The 25,228-nt window shown below is 38.7% G+C and overlaps 1 protein-coding gene across 1 annotated transcript in view; it reads left to right on the top strand.

The window, feature by feature from the left end:
- Positions 1-25,228, top strand: part of LOC126378011 (kin of IRRE-like protein 1) — a 445,390-nt gene that overhangs the window by 32,833 nt on the left and 387,329 nt on the right. The window contains exon 2 of the mRNA XM_050026033.1: positions 18,193-18,223. The gene's annotated coding sequence lies outside the window, so the exon portion shown is untranslated. The remainder of the gene's footprint in view (positions 1-18,192; positions 18,224-25,228) is intronic.

Genomic DNA, 25,228 nt, shown 5'->3' with positions numbered 1-25,228 from the left:
CGAAAAAAAGCTGATTTGAAACTTTTAAGTCCGAAGTTTTATAGTATGTAGTATTTATGAAGTAGCTATACGTAGATATGAATGTTGTATAAAAAAAAACATGGATACTGGCAAAGACAGAAAGAGACTCGGAACCTTTGAAATGTAGTGTTGGAGGAGGATGGAAAGAATAAGTTGGACAGAAAGAATTACTAATGAGAACGTGCAAGTAGGAGTAAGAGAAAGAAAGTAAATATTGAGAGTTATCCAGGAAAGAAGAGGCAAGATGATTGGACACATAATAAGACACGACGATTTATTAAAAACAACATAGAAGGGAAGATAGAAGGAAAGAGAGGAAGGGAAAGACCAAGAAGAGCTTACATGGAACAAATTAAAGAGAAGGTGAACGTCGTGTCTTGTAAGGAAGTGAAAAATCACTTTGTGATCCCTAGTTTCGTTAGGACATTACAGTCTGATCACCTGATTGTCCGAAAGTAAGACGATCCGTGCTTGGGAAGGCACGTTAAGCCGTTGGTCCCGGTTACTACGTACTGATGTATGTACGTAGTCGTTACATGAGTCATGTCAGGGGCCTTTGGCGGCTTAATAGTAAACCTGACACCAGGGTTGATGAGGTTGGTAATCTACCCCACAACCCACACGATAGAAGAAAGAAGTGAAAGAATTGGCCTTTGACAGATAAGAATGGAGAATGCTACACCGACAAGAGCTTGGCTCTTAAATTGACGATAATGATGAAAATAATAATTTTGTAGTAAGTAAGTACTTAGATATTTATTGTCAATTAGTCGAAGCAGTCAAATCTTTCGGTTAGGTGTGCGTAAGGACCCTGGGATGACGCTAAACTGTGATTAATTGCCACAGAATCCGTTACATAGCAATATTCACAGCGCAGCTTAATAGCTCAGTCCGGAGAAACGTGGCTTACATTTTAGTAACACAGGTTCGAATCCCGGTTAGAGCTCTAAACCACTGAATTCGACTTTTATAAACAATTAATGTCACGTGGTTTCCAGGATTTGTGCCCTGTTTATGGCAATAGGCTCGCCTCATTCTATCTATCTACTCAGCCTGTATCCACCCACTGCTGAGTATAGGCTTCCTCTCTTTCACGCCATCCTTTCCGGTCCTGTGCGAGTCTCATCCATTGCTTTACGGCGTACCTCACAATGTCATCCGACCACCGGGCTGGTGGTCTGCCTCGATATCGCTTACCATCCCTTGGTCACCATGCATTAACAGCCTTAGTCCATCTGTTGGCTTCCTGTCTTGCCCCTTTGGGACTTAAACATAGCTGGCGAGGAGTGGGAGTACTAATACACCTCTGCCTATCCCGTCGGGGATACAGGCGTGTTGATATGCTATGTTATTCTCCAGTACAGTCATGAGCAATATAATGTACCCACTCTCCCGGGTGAGAGCCTTCAGCGCTCCCCATTTGTCCGGCCAAGTAATTAATGCCATCTGCGGCAAATCTACAAAAAAGTCACGTTAAAAAAAAATGTACCCACTTTAGGACTCTGTCGCACTTACATATTTGACATTTAGTGAGACTTACAGTTCAATTTGTCATAAAAGTTAATGTGACATGGTACCAAAGTGTATACGTATTAATGCTCGTGACCGTACGCTACTCCACTGCGGATTGGTGGATTTGTTTAATGTCTGGTATTGAATGTGTTCCTATAGTTATTAAATAACTTGTAATGTACCCTCATTGATTTAAAAGATGTGTTGCTGTTGCAGTTTCTTGTCATTTCTTCTCAGCCATAACACCTTGCGAAATAACGTCAATTCAAAAATGTTATATTAACCTTTAACAAGTTTATCCATGATAATTACGTTGATAAAATGATTTTGATTTCTGATTTAGGCTCGTAGTCCGGGCAACGTTTTCACATGTAACATTCTGTAATAAAAAAAAGTATAAACAAAACCCACATGTTCAACGAACAAGTGGTGTACATACGGACGAATGTAACTTTAATGTATTAAAAGTATATTTTTACGACAATAAACATTATGGGTGGCCGCACACGTGCTTCGAACTTAGGATTTCTGAGAAAAATATAATAAAATTTTGTCGACTTCATATTTCGAGCTATTTTTGATCAAGTTTGGAACTTGCATCCGCTATATTGATACAGACAGACAGATAGTTGCAATACACTGGGATTCCCTTTGGGTCGGAAAACCAGAGAGGCAATCCCTTTTGTAAAAAAACCGGACATTTACCGCTGAGAACATAATAATCAAATTATAATAATTCAAATTTAAGAATATCTTTATTCAGTAGGTATCATGATTACACTTTGAATTATTGTCATTTACACTATAAATCGTCATTTAAATCGAATTCATACATGAATTCGAAAATCATTGGTTTAGTCTCGTACTGTGATTCGAACCCGTGTCTTCACTGTGAGAGTCTTAAGCGTTCTTCTCGGGACACCATACAAAAAATCCTAGCATTAAATTGCCTATTATCAGATGACATAAGCTCAGGACTATAACCCAATTGGGGTAGTCAGAGGTACTTAACGTACATCCAAGATGAACTAAGTACCCATACCTCACCGAGCTTTCTGTTAGACCAACGTGATAGGTGACGAGCCGCATCGCTGTCTATAATGGTCGAACCAACTGTGTTACTGAAAACTATTTAAAATAAATTAATAACTCGTTGGTGCAAGTTTGGTACCGAGATTCGAACTGGCGCGGCGCTCCCCGAAGCGCTACAATCAGATATTTAATTTGAAACAGCTTACGAAACCGTATACTAACGGATATAAGAAAAAAAATGACGAAAGCCGTGGTGTGGGCGAAATGTTATTAGCAGAGTCGAATCTAAGCCACACCGCATCATAGCGGTGAGATGGAGCGAAGCTTTGTTTGTAAACACTTCTGATGGACACAAAAAAAAATCATTCAATCCGTTCAGCTGAGGGAGTTTCCAGGCCATAATTAAAACACATAATTCCGGGGTGCAAGTACGGCAGTGTTCCCCAAACGATGGAACCCCAAATCCCGGTGCGGACATATCACGAAAAATCACTTTGTGGTCCCCAGTTTGGTTAGGACGTTACAGACTGATCACCTGATTGTCCGAAAGTGAGACGATCCGTGCTTCGGAAGGCACGTTAAGCCGTTGGTCCCAGTTACTACTTACTGATGTAAGTAAATAGTCGTTACATGGGCCATTTCAAGGTTGATGGGGTTGGTAGTCCACCTCACAACCCACACGATAGAAGAAGAATATAAAACTAAATATAAACCTAAACTTACAAACCAAATTTCAATAAATTATATATAATATATATTCCATAAATATATTATATACTTTCAATATTGTTTAAAGTTCCTCATTGTATAAAAATATTTTATGTTTTTTTCAAGAGCGTGGTTGCCAATCTGTCCTAAGAGCGACCTCGGCATGCAACCTCAGCTATCTTCTAAACATCACTATTCGAAAGAATTTCAGAGAATTATACCTATTTTTTTGTTTCATATCTTTTAGAGCGGCATTTTCCGTAGTTTGGTTTTAGTTTTTAAAATTATATTTTTATAAATAAGTACTTAGTTAAATACAAAAAGTAATTTAAACCTGATACGTGTATTCAACAGTCCCCTGTGTAAACCCGAAATCAATTAACTTTTCATTGAAACTATCTGAAAATCTCTTTTATTTTACGCGTTCCCTTTGATGTGCCGCCGTGTGTTCCTTTGATGTTTTTAATTGCCGACTGTTGTTAATTGAATTGTTTTTGTTGCATTTAATTGAATTAATTGTTGTTCTGATATTTTAATTTGAAATTAATGGTTAGTAGATGAGCGCAAAAACAAAGCAAGGTCGTAAAATATTATGATACTTGCTTCTTACGGGTCCAAACATTAATATTAATTGTGTTTACACTCTACTGAATCACCTAAGGTACTTGCACTGAATTAGAACCGGCTCCAAATAAAGACCATGTATGAAAACTCACACATCCCATTTTTAAAACTTCACGAAATTTCCCTTACAACCATCGTAAACCATATTTATAACAAATAATTCTGTTAATAATAGTATTATTTTAAAATCGTTTAAACATAATAAACTAGCGACCCGCTCCGGCTTCGCTTGGATGCAATGCTGAGGAAAAATAAAGTTATTTACGACATCACATTAAAAACCTCAAAAATACAGTAGTTCTCCAGTATTTAATGGATGTTATTATATATATAAACTTTCCCCTTGAATCACTCTATCTATTAAAAAAACCGTATCAAAATCCGTTGCGTAGTTTTAATGACAGAAGAAGACAGAAAAAGCGACTTTGTTTTATACTATGTAGTGATTTTCTAACGGCCATTATTAGCTACCCGGGATCCTAATTTGGCCGAACAGATGCATTTTCGATAGCTAAATATACCAATTTGTGTAAATTATTGCCATGGTTAGATTCTTCATACAATTATTTTTATTATTTTGAAGAATTTAAGTAGAAATGTCTTTATAGTTTCAATTTATAACAATTCTTATAAAGATGTCCTTATACCGTGCAAGTAACTTAATGGTCCGAAAAACTTGATTCCGTGTTTCGAAAGGCACGCAAAGCTAGTGGTCCCGGGCTTCTAGCTCAAACACCTCCATAAATCCCCAGAGGAGCAGCAGTGTTGGAGAAGATATGGTGGAGCAGCGTGGAGCGTAATCATGCTCCATACCCCTTCATATTTATTTAGGGGTGGATGACCCAGCAGTGGGTATATGGGTTGTTTATGTTATGTTAAACTATCATGCTTGTTTTAGCACAAAAAACTTGATGAAATCTGCTACGACTATCTTCCTGGGCATGTCGGTAAAACCGACAGAGAGTTCGCTGCTCCAATACAGATCCTCATGGGAAGATTTTTTATTACCTATAAAATCAAATCTTAAACATTTTAAATCCTTTTTAAAAACCGTTAATTAAAAAAAAACATTCTAGTTTGAATTTCTCTCACATCCGCTCCCCGTGAGAAACTTTAGCAAATATATTTTTAGAATTCAAAAATACAAACTTACTTTTGCAGTTCAATTTACGTTACATTCGTATGAAGAATATTATGATTCAGTTGCAAAGTTATATTTGTAGTACTCGAATGATGCACGCAGACAAAGTTATACTTGCAGTTGCTGTAGTTAGATAATGTGTGAAAGAAAGTACGTTTTGGCTGGAAATGTAAGTTTGTTTTACATCGATTGCGTATATGGAGACTGCAAGTAACATACTGGATGCAAAAGTGTGTATCTTAAAACTCGTTAAATTTCGGGGTGACCAAATTTATACTTATTTTATCTAGAAAACTCGGTGAGGTGTGAAAAAAGAAAATAGATTTTATTTTGCTACGTATCCAATTTATCATGCCGAGACTATGGGATTGTCTCCATTCTCTTGATATAAACTGTCTCCATAGACAGATGGAATAGTTAGTAATCTTTCGTCTCTATAGTACATCAGCGCTCCCCATTTGTACGGCCAAGTAGTGAAGGTCATAATCATCACTAATTTAAGAGCCACGCTCTTGTCGGTGTAGCATTCACCATGCTTGCTACTTTTTTATGGAAAATCGGGGCAGTGGTTTCCATCTTGCCTTCCGCCCCAAAGTGAAAGTCATGCGAGATAAATCATCAATCAATCAATCAATAATACTTTATTGCACAACGACATATACACAGGACATAAACATGCGAATAAAAAAATAAGAACAATAGGCATCACTAATACTAATTTAAGAGCCACGACACGAGAGTTTCTCTAAAAAGTAGCATGGGGGATACACCGACAAGAGCGCGGCTCTTAAATTAGTGACGATGCTACTTTGTCCGTTTAAAATAAATATTTTTTTGAGTTACACCCTTGCGCCGCGACATCGAAACCAGTTTAGAATTTATTGAATGTGCTTGGTAAAAATGAAAATAAGCAAATACGACCCTGAGAACTGCAACATAATGAATAATAAATACTTACTTATTGCAAGCTTTAAGTTTCGTATCGCTTAGCCCTCATTAATATTTATTAATTTAGTCTTACGTTGTACATCTTTGAGTAGAGTTTATTGCTTCCTATCTAATAGATACCGATATACTTGTAAGTATATCCAAAGTGGTAGGCTGTGATATATATTATATAACATATCCATTCCTGACCTGCTGCTGTTGATACGAAGTCCTAAGATGGACTTAGTGAACCTTACGGATCAGGTCACAAGAATCACCATCAACATTTTTTTTTTGGACAGGGTCCGCTTACCTAACCTGAAGATTTGACAGGTCCGGCTTTTTTCAGAAGCAACTGCCTGTCTGATCTTCCAATCCGCGAAGGGAAACCCAGCCCAATACCGGTAAAGTCCCATACTTCCAAAAATGCATTTCTCGGGAATGTGGGTTTCCTCACGATGTTTTACTTCACCGTTGAGCACGTGATAATCATTTGTGATCCAAACAAAAACAATTTCGACAATCATTGGTTTGGGCCTGTGCTGGATTCGAACCAAGACAAGTCAGGTGGTCAAATAGTTCGAATCAGGTGACAAGAATGATTCCTTAGAAATATTGCCCATAAGTTATAATGGGCTGGTGATGATGTTAGAAATTACAGAATCACGTGTCGGATTTTATGACATGGCCGGGAAGAGAAGCAGCTAATGATGTAGATACTATGTTATAATCCAGCATGTTTGGATGAAAACTGTTCCGCTAAGCAATCAAAAAAGTTTAACTTACCTATTATCTGCTTCCCATATTATTATCGTAACTCTACAATCTTGATAAAAACCAAATATCTCTTCACTTATTATCTTTCTAACAGTGTTCTACAGTAACAATAATTATTTTCTCACGATCGGCCACGCGTCTAGATCGGGTGTTTCCGTGAGTGTTCGGGAAAGTTCGGGTGCATTCGACTCGCGTTCGCCGCACGCGCCTCTGTCTTCGGGACGTGTCGGATATATTCGTGAGGCTTCGTGACTGTTTAGGGGCGAACTAGTGTTGTTAATGTGTCGATAACGGCTGCCGTGATCCAGTGGTTGAGCGTTGTACATCTTTTAGTAGAGTTTATTGCTTCCTATCTAATAGATACCGATATACTTCTATCTCTTTTCTTATTCATCATCATCATCAGCCCATTAACGTCCCCACTGCTGGGGCACGGGCCTTCCCTATAGATGGATAGGGAGAGATCGGGCCTTAAACCATCACGCGGGCCCAGTGCGGATTGATGGTTATTAACGACTGCTAATCCAGCCGGACCAACGGCTTAACGTGCTTTCCGAAGCACGGAGGAGCTCGAGATGAAAACTTTTTTTTGTGGTCACCCATCCTATGACCGGCCTTTGCGTTGCTTAACTTCAACAATCGCAGACCGAGCGCGTTTACCGCTGCACCACCGAGCTCCTCAAGTGATTATCAATACGACTGACGAATATTTATTTTGATAAACAAAACAATCAATGTATGTATTTATAGATTTTCTATTTTCCTTTTTTTGTGTCTTGAATGTACTCCAAGGTACTTACACTTTTCCTTTAAAAAAAATAAATTGTTAATGGTTCTGTTTTTATAATGAAGTGTGTTGTAGTGCTAATATTCTGAAGCTCTTGAGTTGCTTATTATTAGGTATTTTGTGTGTACTATTTATATAAGTAAGTATATACAGGGTGTTAGTGACATCGTAACGAATACTCAGGGAGATGATTCAGATCATGATTCTGAGTTAATATCAAGTGGAATTTTCCGTCGCAAAATTCATGTTTTTTTTAGTTTTTTTAAATTATTTTCAATTGTATACTTTTGCGATGGAAAATTCCAATTGATATTAACTCAAAATAATTAGCTGAATCATCCCCCTCAGTATTCGTTACGATGTCACTTACACCCCGCACAAGTACATACGGTAGCCATACAAGTAGGTATGGGTGTTAGTGACACCGTAACGAATACTGAGGGGGATGATTCAGATCATGATTCTGAGTTGATATCAAGTGGAATTTTCAGTCGAAAAATTCATATATTTTTTGTGTTTTTTTTAAATTATTTTCAGTTCCATACTTTTGCGACGGAAAATTCCACTTGATATCAACTCAGAATCATGGTCTCAATCATCCCTCAAAGTATTCGTTACGATGTCACTAACACCCTGTATGTTAGATTATGTATATAGGTTAGGTATATATATTTGTAAGTATGTTATATATTTATTTGCATGTATTTATTGGTAAGTTGTACTTATAGTTTGTACCCGCAATCTTTCATTTTTTTACATTTATCCTCACCTTCTGGTTGTCTGGAAGAAATCGCTTTAAGCGATAAGGCCGCCATTTTCCATGTACTTAGTTAAGAGACTTTTTGTAATTATTTCTTTTTTATTTTGGTGCAATAAAGTGTATTTGTATTGTATGTCAAAAAAGCAATGTTAAAAATGTTGTGTTTTTATACCCCCTGAATTGAGATGCAGTCTGCAAATAAACAACCAGATAAATAAACAAGCTAATTTCTAAATCTAGAAGGGTTACGAACTCTAGTCAAGGTGACCGTCTACAGCTTCGAGACATTGTTATCGAGACCAACTTATTGTATTTCAACTTCTATTGTCTTTGATATCAGTGTCGTTTTAAAAGCTAATTTGTTGTTTTCGTAAATAACATCCAAAATTACAAGTCTTAAATTAGCGGCACGCTATTGGCGTTTTGACGTTTATCCTGTCCATCAAGTCTCGTGTTTATTTATTACCATTATTGAGGGAACGAATTTCTATGCTTTATTAAGTTTAAACGGCCATGATAGCATGCCGCTACTATAGTATATAATGCTAGACAAGAGAGAACAACTCTAATTTATCGAAGTTTTCGAAGTAAAAGATCACATCAAAATCAAATCAAATCTACTTAAATGGACACAACATACAAAACAAATTTACACAAATGGATGATAGATACAGTACAATCTGGCGGCCTTATTGCTAAGCAGCTATTTCTTCCAAGCAACCAGTGCAAAGGAAACATTTATTACAATTAGAATAGATTGTTGTTCGCTTCATTAAAAATTAAATCCGTTGATTGATAAACTCAAATTCTTTATTCAGTTGGTAACATAAGTAGTTAGTTATACCTTGAATTGACAATTTTACGGATAAATTATAATATCTATAAAATGGTGGTTAGAGCCACAAGTAATTAGTGAAACAAAATGCGATCACTTATAATACGGAGTCCTATGGATGTGATTAACTATATGGTGATGGATATCAGGGGGGTTAAAAAGGCCACATCAAATCAAGTCATCTAAAAAAAGCAATACAATAATACAAGTAAGTGAGAAATGCAATCAAATTATGTCAAATAGCAATATTGCTTTTTTAGGTGAAATACTTTTTTAAAGCCCATAACTTATGTCGATGTCTATCTTTATAGAAAGGACATAATCCCCTTTATGAGCTCGCAGTTCAGCAATGACGGCAGAGGATATGGAGCATTCAGAACCTAAAATTTTAAAGACAAAAAGTCAAATGTCAAAAGCTATAACGCGTTAAATGTGTAAATCGATAACCTGTCTTGTCCCATCACTAGAGCAATCATACAACCTGTTCCCGGCTACCGGTCGACGGATCCTTGACCTACGGTTCTTTTTTTAAATACCCACTCCCTTTTGATGCGTTACTTTTTTGTTTGTATCTTTTTTTGTTTTCGAATTTCGACTTGTTTTCCTTTTGTTTGCAGCCAGCATTTTGTTTTGAATTAAATGTGGTGCGGTTACAAGTTGGTAGTTCTTTTGTTTAATTTGTTGATTTGAATTGCTTCGAAACCGATGAATAGGTTTTTTGAGAGTGTCGCTATTGTTAGTAGCCAGTATTTTAAATTATAATGTTACCATTTGATCAACTGAATAGGTATTAGGGGGCGAAAGGAATCGTAAATTTTTCGACAGTGATTGTCAAGTGCAGTTTTTACTGACACAGTTGAGTTGACCATTATAGACAGCTCGCCACCTACCTATGACGTAGGTCTAACAGAAAGCTCGGTGAGGTGTGGGTAGTTAGTTCATCTTGCGATGGATGTACAGTCATGAGCAATATAATGTACCCACTTTAGAACTCTGTCGCACTAACATATTTGACATTTAGTGAGACTTACAGTTCAATTTATCAACAAAACTTAATGTGACATGGTACCAAAGTGTAATATTAATGCTCGTGACCGTACATCTGATTACCCCAATTGAGATATAGTTATGTTTTGATAAATAATGTTTCTTCATATTAATCGAGTTACGCTCAATTATAAAGCTAAGTAGCCATTTCTTTTACAAACAGGGACTCCAACAGAATTACATCAATTAGTGTTTGATCGTTTTGTTTGTATTACAAGTTTGCAAGTACTACAAGTTTATCAAGGCAAACGACGTAAACTTGTACAAACTTCTTTTTTACAATGAATAAGTACCACATATTATCGTAAACTCACGCCTATTATTAATTTTAACAACTTTAAAACATACACACACACACACACATACATATTATACATAAGTATTTATTTATACTTATATAATAATACCTCATCATCATCAGCCTATTAACGTCCCCACTGCTGGGGCACGGGCCTCCCTATGGATGGATAGGGAGATCGGGCCTTAAACCATCACGCGGGCCCAGTGCGGATTGATGGTTATTAACGACTGCTAACGCAGCCGAGACCAACGGCTTAACGTGCCTTCCGAAGCACGGAGGAGCTCGAGATGAAAACTTTTTTTTTGTGGTCACCCATCCTATGACCGGCCTTTGCGAAAGGTGCTTAACATCAACAATCGCAGACCGAGCGCGTTTACCGCTGAGCCACCGAGCTCCTCACCTATATACTATTAAATATATATTATATGCGTTTATTGTTGTAATTGCGAATGTCATGAGTAGGTACCTGTAATTGGGGTACATATAAAAAAATCAACAACAACTATTAAACAACAATCAATTAATCAATTTTATAACTTTACAATATGTGTACGGTCACGAGCACTAATATGTATACACTTTGAAACCATGTCACATTAACTTTTTTGACAAATTAAACCATAAGTCTCATTAGATGTCAAATATGATATTGCGACAGGGTTCTAAAGTGGGTACATGTAAGTGCTCATGAGTGTACACACACAAGAAAGATTACACCACATTTGGCACGATAAGTATGTGTCTAAGGCGGTAAAGTTTCTTCCGGAACTCTCCATCTTGCGTTAGTATATAACTTAAAACAATTAACGCAATACCCAGTTCTGTATGTAGGACTTAAATTAGCGACACAATAGAGGCTTAAGCCAACCCAGGGACAGCTCCCAAAAAGGACTGACGATAAATCAAGCCATTCGGCCGCGTACGGTCTGCAAACGACATTCAACTCGGCTTTTTGGCTTGAAATACTAAAATTATTATTCAAGTCTTTGATTTTATACTTCGGTAGACTTAGAAGAACATAGAAATCAGAATAATTTATTCAACGTAATTATATTGGATAAACTTGTTGAAGGCCATACATACATAAACTCACACCCGTAATCCCTAATGGGGTGGGCAGAGCCACAAGTAATCAAAGACAACTTGCAGCCACTGTTGATACGATGTCGTAAGCTGGATATGATGAACCTTATGGTAATAAGGGATCAGCCTATAGCCCATAACATTAGTTCTTCATGTTAGAAGGAGATAAATAACATTACATAGTTTAGCATCACGCCTGTACCCCGAAAGAAGTAAGCAGAGGTAACATAACACAAGCTCATAACTATACAGTGCTTTTTTTTGACACGAAAAAGTGACATCCCGATTTTAAATAGGAATTTAATAGTGCATTTCATTATAAATATAAGATTAAAACTCCCACTTAACTCACTTTTATAGTTTCGAAAACATCGCAATTTAAAGTTCTTTTTTAAATGTTCCGTATTTAAAAAAAAACATTTGTAACAAAACTAAAAGGATTTATCTGGAATGCTTTTGTGGTTCGAAAGGTTTAATATTAATGATAATTATCATTGATTACTGGATGTGCTAGGATGTATCAGTTTCGAGCAAATGGCGATCTAGTGTTTTTATTCTTTTTTGCGTTGTGTTGCAGCATTAGTACCTGCAACTTACTTTAATTTATAGCTAGGGGTATTACATATAACCTACGAAAAAATCATGATTAAATTTTGCGGCTACACGGAGATGTATAACATTTAAGTTTGCGAGACAAAACAGGTTACTGGACATTTCCAAATAACAAACTTACAATCATCATCATCAGCAGTACGACGCCCACTGCTGGGCATAGGCCTCCCTCAAGGATCTCCACGACGATCGGTCCTGCGCTGCCGGCATCCAGCGGCTTCCCGCGACCTTCACCAGATCGTCGGTCCACCTTGTAGCGGGCCTACCCACTGAGCGTCGTCCGACACGTGGTCGCCATTCTAGAACCTTTCCGCCCCAGCGGCCATCGGTTCTCCTTGCAAAGCAAACTTACAATAATTAACAAAAAATAATACACAGTCTTAAAAGTCTCAAATTCTAAACATTATCAAATCAAATCAAATATACTTTATTGCACACAACATACAAAATAAATTTACACAAATGTATGATGGATACAGTACAATCTGGCGGCCTAACACATTAATATGTGATAATACTACTGCTCTCAGGTGGGGAGGTGCTCGTCGTAATCAAACAATTAAGCAATTCTCTTGAATAATGTCATATTTTCATAAACAATGTTAACTCTCCAACTCTTCATAACAGATTCCCGCAACTGAACAAAATTCCCGTCACCGCCTTTTTAAAAAGGCGGGAAAACGTTCCCGTTCGAAAAAGAAGAAATCAAAATAAAAACAAATGAAATAATATGCCAGTTCCAAATGAAAAATAATAAAGTCGTGACACAGATTCGTGACTTTATTCCGTCTGTTATTAAGTAATATAATCTAATAATAATTAAATACTAAAATAAACATTACGAACCCTAACAAATATAACATAATACACATTAACACATATAACATAACATTATTAATATCATTATTTTGATCATGCTTTACGACTCCGATGACAAATTGTAAAATTATCTATTTATATCTTTTTGTATTTGTAGACCGTCCTTTAGTAATAGTAATCCTTATAATCAGTTCACCAGTCCTACAGCAGAACAATAGCATACAAACATACATAAACACGCGCCTGTATTCTCTACCGATTAGGCAGATTTATAAGTCACTAGAAGCCACCCTTGATAAACCATGAAATGAAACGTCTTTATTTGCTGGGAAACACGGTTAAAAAACAAGATGTGATAATACAATATTAATATAGCACCTTAGTGCCAATAATTGGCATGCAAATATATAATCACTTTACAAATAAAAAATAAACCCGAGATGAACGTGGGTTTAAGTATTTGACAGCCAAACAAAGTTTAGACGAATTGTATGATAATTGTCTAGAAGCTAGAAAGCTACAAGGAAAGAGAGGAAGGGGAAGACCAAGAAGAGCTTACATGGAACAGATTAAAGAAAAGGTTTAAGTCGTGTCTTATAAAGAAGTCAAAGAATTGGTCTTTGATAGACTGGAATGGAAAATGCTACACCGACAGGAGCGTGGCTCTTAAATTGATGATGAAGATGTCAAATACTTAAACCCACGTTCATCCCTGGTTTATTTTTTATTTGTAAGGTGGTAGTGTAATACCTAAAGGCGATAAAACAAAACCACAATGATCTTCAGTAGGAATGTTCATCACTGAAATGCACGTTACAGCAAATAAATAAATCATCGATACACTGGCCCCGATTCCTGCAGACACCTCCTAATTTTACTTTAAGTTATACCTTCATTTTCTTATCCGCCGAAAAGGAAAGGGACGGATGATTGACAGCTTTTATTTTATTTTAGGAAGAATGAGTAAATGAATGAATAACCCGGGCGAATCAAAAAGATATCTCGCTGGTATGCAAACCGTTTGACGTGTGCTGTCAACTTAATTCTGTCGGGTTATTGGTCAATGTAAAATTTTTAGACGGTTGTTTTAGATTTGTGCTTAAAATTTACATGTGTTCCATAATTTTATGCTTGTCGATTACCCGTCCCTTTCCTTTTCGGCGGATAAGAAAATGACAGATATAACTTAAAACAAAACTACATGGTATTTACAGGAATTAGCACCACTATGCACCTATAAGTGCATTATAAATAATTAACACCTAAGCGCCAATAATTGGTATGCAAATATGAAAAACTGCATAGTTGTGAGTTTAAAATGAAACCGACTCCGAGTCGATTTTCTTGTCATCCTAGAATGCGTGGGAAATTCCACTTAATATCAACTCAGAATAGGAGCTCGGTGGCGGAGCGGTAAACGCGCTCGGTCTGCGATTGTTGAAGTAAAGCAACTTTCGCAATGGCCGATCATAGGTTGGGTGACCACAAAAAAAAGTTTTCATCTCGAGCTCCTCCGTGCTTCGGAAGGCACGTTAAGCCGTTGGTCCCGGCTGCATTAGCAGTCGTTAATAACCATCAATCCGCACTGGGCCCGCGTGATGGTTTAAGGCCCGATCTCCCTATCCATCCATAGGGAAGGCCCGTGCCCCAGCAGTGGGGACGTTAATGGGCTGATGATGATGATCAACTCAGAATAATGAGCTCAATCATTCCCCTCAGTATTGGTTACGATGTCACTAACACCCTGTAGGTACGTAGAGTTTCTTACGGTCCATAATATGTAAAATGTTCCAATCGCAAAGAGATTTCGCTTCCAAACCATCAAAGCCTTTAAAACTATTAAATTACCATTCCGTTCGATTACTGTTCGGGTTTAAAGGAGGGGTATGCAAAGGATTTTATGGCTGAAGAAACACACAGAATTTTATGGTGAGTTTGCTGTTAAGGGGCGGATTAATATGTGCACACGTGTGGGTTAAGTATATACTATTTATACGGATTATAATTCGAGGTCATTTGTTTTTTGGAATAAGTTTCAATGAAGCCGTGATGGTCTAGTTGGGAAAACACTAGACGCTCACGTGAGGTCACAAGTTCGTAATTTTCAATAAATCACATAACATAAGGTCACTATTTCCTATTTGTTATTAAGTTTCCTTTGGATAACTATGCGCCAACCATACATCTACCAAGCAACGTAATTATAATAGATAAACTTATTGAAGGTCAATGTAACATTTTTGAATCTACCTCATTTCGCAAAGGGCTGAAGAACAAAATGACAATTCATAATTCATTTATTCGCCTTAAAAATGGTAGGTACAGAAACACAAGAACACATCAGCAACACATCTTTTAAATCAGTGTTGGTATACATCATCCCCCTAACATTACCCCGTTTGTAACAAGGTCTGCTTACCTAACCTGAAGATTTGACAGGTCCGGTTTTTTACAGAAGCGACTGCCTGTCTGACCTTCCAACACGCGAAGGGAAACTCAGCCCAATACAGGTTAATCACAGGTTAGTCACATACATCCGAAAATGCATTTCTCTGGAATATTTTCCTCACGTTGTTTTCCTTCACCGCTGAGCACGTGATAATCATTTATGATCAAATCATGAATTCATTGGTTTAGGCTTGTGCTGGATTAGAACCTGCGGCCTACAAATGAGAGGCAAGCCAACCAACTAGGCTACCACATCTCTCTGGGATTAAATAACTAATGGCGTTAAAAAGTAAGTATCACACCCCAACTTAATTAAGACTGAGTATTAAATTCCGGAGAATAATGAAACAGTTTCCGGTATACTTGACATTCAAGACGCAGCAGGAATGTGCAGATACTGCTCTCGAGTCCGGATGCTGTGTGGCTTCATGCACAGCGATAACATAACATTAGGTTACATACAAAGCAAACCCACAAAAGACCCACATTTCCAAGAAATGCATTTTCGGAGGTATGTGTCCTAACCTGTACTGGGCTGGTTTTCCCTTCGCGGGTCGGACGGTCAGACAGGCAGACGCTTCTGTAAAAAGCCGGACCTGTCAAATCTTCAGGTTAGGTAAGCGGACCCTGTGAAAAAACGGGATAGAGATAATAAAGCGTTTGCATGCAACCAAGCAACCACGCAATCTTCTTATCGTGTGGGTTGTGAGGTGGATTACCATCTACAACAACCCTGGGGTCAGGTTTATTGTTGAGCCGACAAAAGCCCCTAACATGTCTCATATAAAGATTACATATATTAACTTACTTAGTAGTAACCGGGACCAACAGCTTAACCTGCCGAAGCACGGATCATCTTACTTTCAGACAATCAGGTGATCAGCATGTAATTTTATTGTGTGTTAACATGTTTTAAACAAGTGATGAGACATTGCGTATATGTACATACCTACATACATCCCACTGGTGGGCGCAGGCCTGCCCTCGATCAACCGGAGGGGGTGTGGACCATACTCCACCACGCTGCTCCACTCCGCATTGACGGAGGTGTTTGGGCTAGTAGCTAAACACACGTTACTAATCTCTATTTATATATTATATTATTATAATAAATTCATTTAATTTATTATCTTGTGTGTTTACATTCTTTTGTTATCATTTTCGACGATCATATTTATGTTGTTACCGTTTTATATTGTGTCTAAAATATGTTCTAAATGTGAATTAATGAATCTAAGTAATCTAATCAAGTTTTGTACAAAAATAATCTTTCCTCCAGACACATTTATTCTCTAGCCAAACATCACTTTGCTCATGGAAGACATTCAAAAATTACAAAGTAACTTTTAGCATTCTACAAAATATACTACTCGGCTAAATAATTTAAACACTTTCTAATTTTTACCCAACTGCCAAAGGAGGAGGAAAATCAGATGATCAGCCCTTAATGTCTTGAGGACCAGGAGGGACCACAAAGTGATTTTTGTGATATGTCCTCATCGGGGTTCGAACTCGGGGCCTCCGGATCGTGAGCCCAACGCTCAACCACTGGACAACGAAGGCCGCCATGTATTTCCCGCAATAAAGTAGTGTGCACAGAACCAAAAAGGTTTTAATGAAAAGAAATTGCGATATGAACGTGTCATAATGAAATAAGCGGGCTATAACTTCGAAGTAGCCATTTGTAAGCTTATCAGTACGTTCGTAAATCAATCACCTATATGATTGCTTCATACTTACTTCCTTAATAACTGTTTTTATTATTCATACCCGGTCTCGCGTTTACTATTCGCGCGATAAGTGTTATAGGCCGAGAATAGACTTGAAAATTACTATAAGAGCGACCACAGTACACCAGTAACTACGAGGTCCTTGCTTCCCTGCGTGTGCGTCTCTTCCCGGTGCGCGGGCGGCAGGGTTCAGCCTACAGTGTTCAGTTCCGCATCGCCGAGAGGCGCTGCCGCGCGACCTATTGATATTTTTTGTGAATTCTTAAGTTATTCAAAATAAAGTAAGTGTATACTAGTTCTCGGTATTTCCCTTAAATTACATAAGTACAAACATAAACTCACGCCTATTTCCCACCGGGGAAGCAGAGACTATGGAATTCCATTTGCTTCCAACCTGACATACTTCTCTTGCTACCGTCCGCTTACCTAGCCTGAATATTTGATAGGTCCGGTTTTCTACAGAAGCGACTGCCTGTCTGACCTTCCAACCGGCGAAGGGTAAACCTACCCCGGCTACTACTTACTGATGTAAGAACGTAGTCGTTACATGAGTCACGTCAGGAGCCTTTCGCGGCTCAATAGTAACCCACACCAGGATTGATGGGGTTGGTAATCCACCTCACAACCCACACGATAAAAGAAGAACAAGGGAAAACCAGCCCAGTAAAGGTTAGATCATATACTTCACAAACGCATTTCTCGGGAATGTGGTATGCGGGTATCTCGATTGGAATAAGTACCGAATGAGGGAATTCGTCAAACACACGGGGTCCTGAAGTGTTTGCTGTCACTTACTTATTGGCTGCCTTTATAGCTAGTCGCACTCCTGTACTATCAGCGACAATGTTAGACTAGAGTCCAATAGTTTCCCGAGCTATTGTGCACACTTCCTTACAAATTTATGCAGGTAGGTAATTCAAGTGGGAATAATATAAAATGTAATACGATTATAAAATTAAATCAACGCCTTTTAAGTGAGATTTCATCTTACATTTATTGATTATAACTTTTGTTATTTTTATTTACAGAACTGACAAACACGACCCTGAAAGCCAGAAAGTATGTAAGTACTTAATTTTGAATCGATCCGTCTCATTTCGACTGGTACATCACTATGCTTATCGATTCTGCACTTTGATAGATAGAAAGAAAGAAATAAAGAAACATTTATTACTCCCTACACCACAGACACAGACAGACAGGTACATTACATTCAACACAGGACAGAAACCACACGGAAATCAATAAGTACACAGAAAAAAAAAAACAAAAAAAAAAAGAAAACAAAGCAAAACCATAAAAACAATAATAATAAAAGTAAGCATCCTAAATGCAACGCACTGACGGCCCGATCATCTGCGGTGGCGTCCGGGATAAAAGGACCTCGCTCAGCATAAGTCGCGGCGTGAGCCACGACGCTGGTATTCTGCAACATTCCTGCCCTGCCGACAGGCCCTAAGACAAATAGACAGACATGCGAAAAACAACCTTAAGGGGACCTCCCAAAGAAAGTCAGATAAACCATTACCTAAAACATAAAGCTATCCAGGTAACAACTTAAAATCATAAAAGTCACTTTTGTTACAAAAAAATCTACATAATAGTCCACCCAGCACACATATATCCGACTCCACATACAGAGAAAATGGAAAACATTATATTAACGACGCCCTTATGGATCGTGGTACGACTGCCAGTCAGGTTCTTCCTATTAACACCATCACTGTCAAGGATATACAAACAAACTGACAACCTATTTCTTACATAACACGTAACATATTTGTTGGGCACAGGACTCCCCTCAATCAACCGAAAGTTAGTTTCCAGTCAGTAACCAGTGAATAACGAAGCTAAATTCTTCAGATGACTTCATCATTTTTAACGAAATAACAGGATTACCAGCACACCGGGACACTTCATACAATCCGCAATCCGAGTCGCAGTATAACCCGACCGCGTTACGAAGCACCACGTGCTAATATACGTAATAAGACGATACGTACTTTCTTAATTTGACACGATTTTATTGAATGTATATACCGCTGTGTATGAATGTATAGCTAAACAAGCGCAAAGTTTTCGCCGCATTTTTGTATCAAGCGCTGTATCTACTGTAGTGGTAAATCTTATGCTTATTCCTATTAAGTAATTTATTACAGTGGAAAAAAAGGGTCTTAAAAGTGAAAACGCGAGTAACCCATCGGTTGCTACGGCCGAATAGCAAGACATTTTCTTGTGATGTCAACGATTTACACATATTATCGTCCAAATATATCGCGTTTAGTGGAACCTCGATTCGGGATATCATATTATTTATCCTATTGTGCCGAAAGATGGTAGGTAAGTATTGTGTTGCGCTAAAACACATTTTTTATTGCGAAAGCGAATACGCTTTTTTGTTTTGTTAGGCTTTTTGGAGGATTACATGAATAATACCACGTAGATAGTTTATCACAACAAACTCACATCACATACATACATATATTTTTCTACGAAATTTATCGATTGCAAACTTCGACGACGACCTCCGTGGTCCAGTGGTTGAACGTTGGGCTCATGATCCGGAGGTCCCGAGTTCGATTCCCGGTGGGGACAAAAATTACTTTGTGGTCCCTAGTTTGGTTAGGACGTTACTGGCTGATCACCACATTGTCAGAAAGTAAGATGATCCGTGATCGGAAGGCACGTTAAGTCGTTGGTCCCGGTTACTAGTTACTGATGTAAGTAAGTAGTCGTTACATGAGCCATGTCAGGGGCATTTGGCGGCTCAATAGTAACCCTGACACCAGGGTTGATGAGGTTGGTACTCATAACCCACACGCTAGAAGAAGAAGAAGCAAACAACTACATCGCTTATAACTGCGACCGCAACTCATATTCGTTTCATAATCTTAATTTATTATTAGTATGTCATAATTATATCAACAACATATTATATGAAACTGTGCTTTTTTTTTCATCCTTTGATGGGTTTGCTCTTGGTCCCAGACTTGCCTGAATGCATTGACGAGGCCTAAGATGGAGCAAGCTTGCTCAGAAGGCCTGTACCTGTGTTAATGTAAACTACATACATACATACATACATAAACTCACGCCTATTTCCCACCGGGGTAAGCAGAGACTATAGAATTCCATTTGCTTCGATCCTGACACACTTCTCTTGCTTCCTCCACATTCATCAATCGCTTCATACACGCACGCCGGTTCAGAGTAGATCGTATTGAACCTTTTCTAAGGACATCTCCAATTTGGTCATCATAAGTCCTTCTCGGTCTTCCTCTGCCAGCCCTACCATCAACTTTCGCTTTATATACCGCTTTTGCAATCCTATTATCCTTCATCCGCTCTACGTGTCCAAACCAACCTAACATTCCCTTCTCAATCCTAGTCACTATATCGTCTTTTACACCACATCTCTGTCTTATCACACTGTTTCTCACTCTATCACTCAACTTCACACCGCAGATGCTACGCAAAGACTTCATTTCTACAAACTACACTTAAGATAATAAAACAGCAAGATAATGATACCGAAGTAAAGAAAAACATAAACAATCTAGCAAAGTCATTCTGTGTACGTCCGTTAAGTTACGCTAAGCTAAAGCAAGTTTGCAATGTCAGTTAGCCTCGCCTCTGACAGCCGGCTTTGTCCCATACCAAGTTATTACAACTTTTAAGACTTCCTGTCCACGCCGCAAGGGATGTCCGTGAAGTTAGAAAGGTTATGCACGCTTTGTAATTGCGAGCATGAATTGCATTTGTCCACCAAATCCATTCATTTTTTTAACCCTGATTTAGTCAAGAAGTTAACACGTTCACTGTGTATGAACCACATATGAGCCAATTTTGACACTCATTCGTGCATGCCCCATATTTCGGGCACAAATTGTAGTTGTCCACAAAATCCATCAATTTTTGAACCCTCATTTGGTCAAGAAGTTAACACGTTCACTGTGTATGAACCACATATGAGCCAATAAATTTGAAACTCATTCGTGCATGTCCCATATCTGGGGCAGATTTATTTTCCATAATGTGTCTATGTACATAAATACTATGCACATGAGGGGTTGATATCTAAGTTTCAGTTACTCAATGAACGTGTTAAGACATTGCAGGTTGATGATTCATGCGGAAAGCACGTTAAGCCGTTGGTCCCGGTTACTACTTACTAATGTACATTAGTAGTCGTTACGAGAGTCATGTCAGGGGCCTTTGGCGGCTCAATAATAACCCTGACACCAGGTTTGATGAGGTCGGTAATCCACCTCACAACTCACACGCCAGAAGACCATACATCCATCTTAAGGTTTCCGAAAAAGCCTTGGAGGCCCAGTTGGAAGAACGACTTGACTCTTACTGTGAGTCACCGAGTCGAATTGAGCACGGGCTCAAACTATGATCTTCGAAATTTGTTTTAGAATTCATGTTTAGATCTCAAATGATCATCACGTGATCAGCGGTGAAGGAAACCCACATTTCCGGAAAGTGTATTTCTTTTTTAAGTAACTTATTGTAGGTTTGCCGCAAAGGGCATTAACTACTTGGCCGGACAAATGCGGGTCGCTGAGGGTCAGGATCTCGGTGGCGCAGCGGTAAACGCGCTCGGTCTGCGATTGTTGAAGTTAAGCAACTTTCGCAAACGCCGGTCATAGGATGGGTGACCACAAAAAAAAGTTTTCATCTCGAGCTCCTCCGTGCTTCGGAAGGCACGTTAAGCCGTTGGTCCCGGCTGCATTACTTGTTAATAACCACCAATCCGCACTGGGCCCGCGTGATGGTTTAAGGCCCGATCTCCCTATCCATCCATAGGGAAGGCCCGTGCCCCAGCAGTGGGGTCGTTAATGGGCTGGTGATGATAAGGGTGAGGTAAACCTAGCTTAGCCGCTGGTGGGCAGCGGAGAATTGCCGTTCTATAAGTAATATTATTCCTTATTCTATGTTACTGGGGTGGGCAGCCCAATCGAAACGTACTACAATTACCCTTACTAGTCTTGAAATAAAGAAGATAATCTAGTATGAAGTTCCGTAGAACAAGAATTAGAAGAGAAGGCAGGAAGATGGGGTGCGGGGCGCGGGCGGAACTGCGCTTACAGCCGTGGGTAGAGATAGCAGATGAAATTATTGTGGAAAAATAAGTTTTTTTATTACGTAAAATAAGCTCACGACAACACCGATTGAGAAATTGGTCAGTGTACTGCGGAACGGAAGGCGATTGGGGCAACCACCGTTCTACACGCCCTATCTATGGAGTAATGAAGGCGATTACTCCACCGACAAGAGCGCAGCTCTTAAATAAAGAGAGAGAGAGAGAGAGAGAGAGAGAGAGAGGGAGAGAGAAGTTCACGACTATATCCCGATTGATTGAGGTAAGCAGAGGTACATCCATCGCAAGATGAACTAAGTACCCACACCTCACCGAGCTATCTGTTGGACCGCATCGCCGTGTATAACTAATAAATTTATTATTATTATTGTACGGTGGTCCAGTAGTTGAGCGTTGGTTTCACGATCCGGAGGTCCTGGGTTCGATTCCTGGTGATGACATATCACAAAAATTACTTTATGGTCCCTAGTTTGGTTAGGAAATTACAGGCTGATCACCAGATTGTCCAAAAAGTAAGATGATCCGTGCTTCGGAAGGCACGTTAAGCCGTTGGTCTCGGTTACTACTTACTGATGTAAGTAAGTAGTCGTTATATGAGCCATTTAAGGGGCCTTTGGCGGCTCAATAGTAACCCTGACACCAGGGTTGGTGAGGTTGGTACGATAGTAGAGGAATGATTCTGATTCTGTTTCAATAAGATACAATAAGATTCCCATTCACATTCAGAATTTGCCCTTCAACTGTAGTTAAACAGAAAGTTCACAAAAAAGGTTATTATAAAGTTAGTGATTATTTAGAAGATATGAATGCATGGGATTAACTGTCTGAGAACTGATATTAGGCAGCTAAATTACTCAATTGCATAATATTTTATGTTTATTTTTTTAAAAGAACGTCTAGGGCCTTGTGCCGAGGTTTTTCTTGCAGCTTCTTTTCCCCGGCTATACAGGCTGTGAGAAACTGCAGTAGTTTTAGGCGGATGAGAAGTTCGTTATGTAAAAATTGACGATTCAAAGTGTAACTATGTTAGCTACTGAATAAAGATATTTTTGAATTTTGAATTTGAATTTTGGATTCTATTTTTCGACTAGTGTGCTGTCGTTACCAGACCGTGCACTTATCCCACAAAGCGGTAGCGCCCTCAGGTAAATAACGTAGACCTTTTATATCATACAAAGTGGCTCAGGGAGACGAATGCTACCCATTGTCACCTCACATACCTCACATAGGCACCTAGGTGTGTACTTAGGTGCGGAATAGAAGAAAAAGGTTGGAAAGGTGAGAGCCTCCAGCGCTCCCCATTTGTCCGGTCAAGTAGTTAATGCCATCTGCGGCAAATATATAATAAGTCACGTCAAAAAAAAAGAAGGTTGGAAGGGCCCTCACATACCTCACATAGGCACCTAGGTGAGTACTTAGGTGCGGAATAGAAGAAAAAGTTTGGAAGGACGAGAGCCTTTCCGGGTGAGAGCCTTCAGCGCTCCCCATTTGTCCGGCCAAAGTAGTTAATGCCATCTGCGGCTATAAATAGTAATCTACAGTAAGTTACGTCAAAAAAAAAGAAAAAAGAAGGTTGGAAGGGCCAAGTGAGTGCGAAACGCACGCCATACAAGTATGAGCAAATAGTTCATTATTTCAACTTCGCACTCCACTCGTCCGCAAACTTTACGACACACGGAGCTCCGTGATAGTATATTAAAAGATCTTTTGTGCATTATAACCTGGCAAAAAACCGAATATCGACTATTCAGGACCTCCTTTCACAGGAAAGCTAAAACCCTTAGTATGATCGAAAAAATATTTACTTTTGTATGCAGTATGTTACGAAAAATAATGTCAAAATTGTAGCCTATCTATATTTATTATTATTATAGTTATAATAAATTTTAATTCTTACAACAAAATATTATTTTTTTAAGTTTTAAATTTACTTACATTTAAAATGTAAGTGTTGATGATGTAGTGGGGATGTGGTAATGTGTAAGTGGTGTATATGTGTGCGTGTGTGTGTGTGTGTGTGTGTGTGTGTGTGTGTGCGCGTGCGTGGATTTTATTTAAAGATTTCGATTCATTATGAGAAATAGAATTAATATACTTTATTTATTGATGAACAGAAAAGGCGGGAACGGATATGACCAGCTGAGTGTGTTTCGTATATAAAAGCGAGGTTAGACAATCACTAGCAAACACACTAGAATATAACTTCGGCCATCTATTTTCACTCTTACTACAGAGCAATTTAAAAACAAAAAACAACTACGATCTCTTTGACTCTGCTTTGGAGGAACAACGTGAAAAACGAGATCTTTTTTTTTTAATTCCCTTTGCGCTAAAGGCGGTTGTGGACATTTCATTGTAAACTGTGAACTTTGATGAATTGTTTTTGAATGGCGGCATTATTTCAGTTGCATGCATGTGGAGAGGTTTTCCACTTCTTTTCTTGTATAGGTATTCATGATTTATACTTTGGTTGTCCTTATAATAAGGTAGTAGGCTGAGCTGTAGGCCATCAACGGGGTTCACAGGTGGCGGATAGTGGAATGGCCATCAGATATGATGGTTAGCCGCGAATATAAAATAATCAGTCCCCGACCAAACAGCGGCAGGATTAGCAGAACGTAGTGGGTACCTCACTGGGACGGGCTGACCTATAAAATGCTACTTAGGTTCTACGACGATCTTGTGACGTAGCGAGTAGGCGCCGCTACTTCAAAAGCGCACCCCTGGTGCCGGACAGCAGCGGTATCAGTACTGGTTGGAGGCCGAGGAAATGGATTCTGGTAGGGCTCTAGCTAGAACATCATCGATTGAGAAATTGGTCGGTGTACTGCGGAACGGAAAGCGATTGGGACAATCGCCGTTCTACACTCCCTATCTATGGAGTAATGGCGATTACTCCACCGACAAGAGCGCAGCTCTTAAATAAAGAGAGAGAGGCCTTATAAGCGTTAAAATGT

This window comes from Pectinophora gossypiella, chromosome 25, assembly GCF_024362695.1.
Source record: "Pectinophora gossypiella chromosome 25, ilPecGoss1.1, whole genome shotgun sequence".
Taxonomy (NCBI): Eukaryota; Metazoa; Arthropoda; class Insecta; order Lepidoptera; family Gelechiidae; genus Pectinophora; species Pectinophora gossypiella.
This window is presented reverse-complemented; position numbering and strand designations above follow the sequence as displayed.